Here is a 3,012-nt window from a genome sequence, read left to right on the forward strand (position 1 = left end):
AAAAAGAAGTTTGATTTAATTGAGAGCGAGAGAGATCCTAAGCCCTACAAATGAGAGAGAGGGGGGAGGGGGGAGGGGGGAAGGAAGAAGAGAAAGGGAGAGATTACACTTGAGAGAGAAAGGAGGGGGTTTTAATTTTAAAAATGGAGGTTTGGAAGAGGGGGTAGGCTCGGGAAGCCCTTTGGAGGTTCGGGGCTTCCCTAACCTATAACCAAAATAATATACTAGTAAGAGTAAGAAGTAAGATTCTCCCTTAGCAAATACTCCCCTCTAACCAAGAACCTTTGGAAGGCTTGGGAAAAATACAAGGAACATGTTCATATATCTAACTTCACCTTGCTTTGGGTCTAGCAAGACTTCTATTATTTATGTATCCACCATCTCCCCTTAGACCCCTCAAAATCTTCAACAATGCCCACAAAATCTTCAAGAAAGGTTTTAGGACTTAGGGAGATTTATGGGACTTCTAGAGTAAGCGTTGGCATTCCCCTAATCAAATCAAAATCAAATTTGGACTAAAAAATACAAAGATTGAAGTAGTAATGGCCAAGATTAATCTTTGGGATCAATCTAAATGAAAAGCAATTCAATTAAGGGAACCTTTCAACCATAAAGCTTTTGGACAAGAGAAAGATATGCCTCTAACATTGCCAAGTGGTGAGGCATTAGATTTTTATACAAACAATTCCTTTAGGGTACAAAAATTAAGAGGTTTCATTTTCCCATATTCTTGGTTTTATTTCTTACAAATGGAGAAGCTAAAGGGTTAGTGCATTTTGGTCTATATGTTAAAGTATTGGTTTTAGTTAGCAAAACAATCTTATTTGCCCAACCAAGAAGGATTTCAAACATAAAAACTACAAATAATAAAGGTAATAATAGAGTCAATTATTCACACAAAGGGTTAATTCCATTATCACTTTTTTTTTAAAAACAAATTGCAAACATGCTAGTACAAATAGCAAATAGGCACCTCGTTCACCAAAAAGTATATGGTTAAGCTTCTTAGATAAAAATCTTATGTCTTTGCTCTTTTCCCTTCAATACTTAATATTCTCACAACTTTTACCAAAAAAAGAAATAATGTCTACATTACATTGATATAGTATGATTTTCAAAGCCTAATATTGAGCTATTACTAAAGTCCAAGCCTCTAATTGAACATGGTAGGGTAAGTGAGCTAGTTAAAGTGCACTCAATAAAATTTTGCTTTTTCTTTGGGGGATTTCTAAATTTGCAATCTATTAAAGGTTTAAGCTTACACACTCCTTTACTTTATCAAGCCAAACATATTAAACCCAATATTGATATTGTTCTTAAAATTTTACATTTGAGATATTTGCATCTTCTTAAAATTGACAGTTGTGGTTCATTCTTATACCAAGAGAAAGGCAAAAAAGCTTCAAAAGAGCATTGATTTTAGCCAATCTTGGACCAATGAGAAATCTAAAATCTCTCTTATCACTAAACAAGTAGATAAGAATATAGTAGGACATGACCCCTACAACTTCATAAAGTAGTTTGAGCAAGTGTATCAGGCTAAGAAACTCGTATTAGACTCAAAAAGTGCACAAGCCTTTGGGTTGTGCCAAGTGAGAATGAATGCACGTGGCCTATGGGTGTAAACACAATAGGGAAGTCATCTTTCTCAACTCTCGAGTCTCAAGGTATCTTTTATCATGCTCTTTGCAAATGCCAAATATGAGGACAATCAAATAATCCCTTTGGCTTGGTAGGTGGAGGTAATGATAGCCCAAACCTTAGCCACATTAATTGTAATATAATTTCTAGATACCAAATGCCCTATGATAAGTCCATGCTTTATTTGTGTGCAAAGAATCCCCATTTAGTGGCACAAGCCATCTTATGCTTATCATTCAGGGGGTGGACTTGCACTTTGATTGTATCTTGAGAATTCATCAATGGAAAATGTCACTTACTTTATGCTCATCCAGGTGGACTTGCATTTGATTATATCCTAAAGGCCTATCAAGGAAGCTTTGCCACATAGGTTGGTGTAAGGCAACTATTCATAATTACTTTTGGTTGTTACATTTACTTTATTATGGTTTATGCAAATCTCAATCTTGGTGTTCTTCTTGAGTACCGATGACAATGGGTGATGCCTAGTTTGCATGTTGCCTTTTGTAGATGAATCCAACCTTGAGGAGCTTATCTAAATCAAGCAAGCAACCTATTTTTGTGGTGGCAAATTAAACAAAGCTTAGCTTCCTCTTGCTTTCTCATAACCATCTTCTCTATTGATTCTCCTACTTGCAATACTCTTCAAGACAAGGTGTCTAAGAGCACAATGGCCATGCCCATGTGTAAAAGAGTCTACCTCATATTTGAGGTGGAAATTAATCAAACATCTCATTTTGGTAGTGATAAATTAAACAAAGCTTATCTTCCTCTAGCTTTCTCATTGTAACCATATTCTCTATTGATTCTCCTACTTGTAATAAGTCTTTGAGATAGGCTGCCTTCATCTCCTAGGAGATTTGGGAGGAGGGTTGCATCCATCTTGAGAGAGAGAGAGAGAGAGAGAGAGAGAGAGAGAGAGAGAGAGAGAGAGAGAGAGAGAGAGAGAGAGAGAGAGAGAGAGAGAGAGAGAGAGAGAGAGAGAGAGTGTGTGTGTGTGTGTGTGTGTGTGTGTGTGTGTGTGTTTATGTGAATAAGAGAGATCTTATGTTGGCTTGGAAGGATGAGCACAAAAAGTTGTTGCTTCCTTTGTGCATGGAGCTCATGGGATTGTGGAGCTTGGAGCTTTGGAGATACGCTATCAATAGAATTGGTGGAGCTTGGGAGCTCATTAACTACTTCTAAACTACACCTAACGAGTTCTTTTAGCTTCTATCTATTGATTTCTTCGGATCTCCAAAGTTCAGCTTGGTTGTAGGGTAGAATCTCAAATAGGCTAGGTTGTGGATATCCTTAACAAGGACACATGCAGGGTGAGAGACTACAATGCAACAACTAGTAGAGAGTGCATGAAACTAAAGCTCAAGTGCA

The sequence above is a fragment of the Lygodium microphyllum genome, chromosome 23 (assembly GCF_053477565.2).
Source record: "Lygodium microphyllum isolate KBCC chromosome 23, Lygodium_microphyllum_v1.1.10, whole genome shotgun sequence".
NCBI classification, from domain to species: Eukaryota; Viridiplantae; Streptophyta; class Polypodiopsida; order Schizaeales; family Lygodiaceae; genus Lygodium; species Lygodium microphyllum.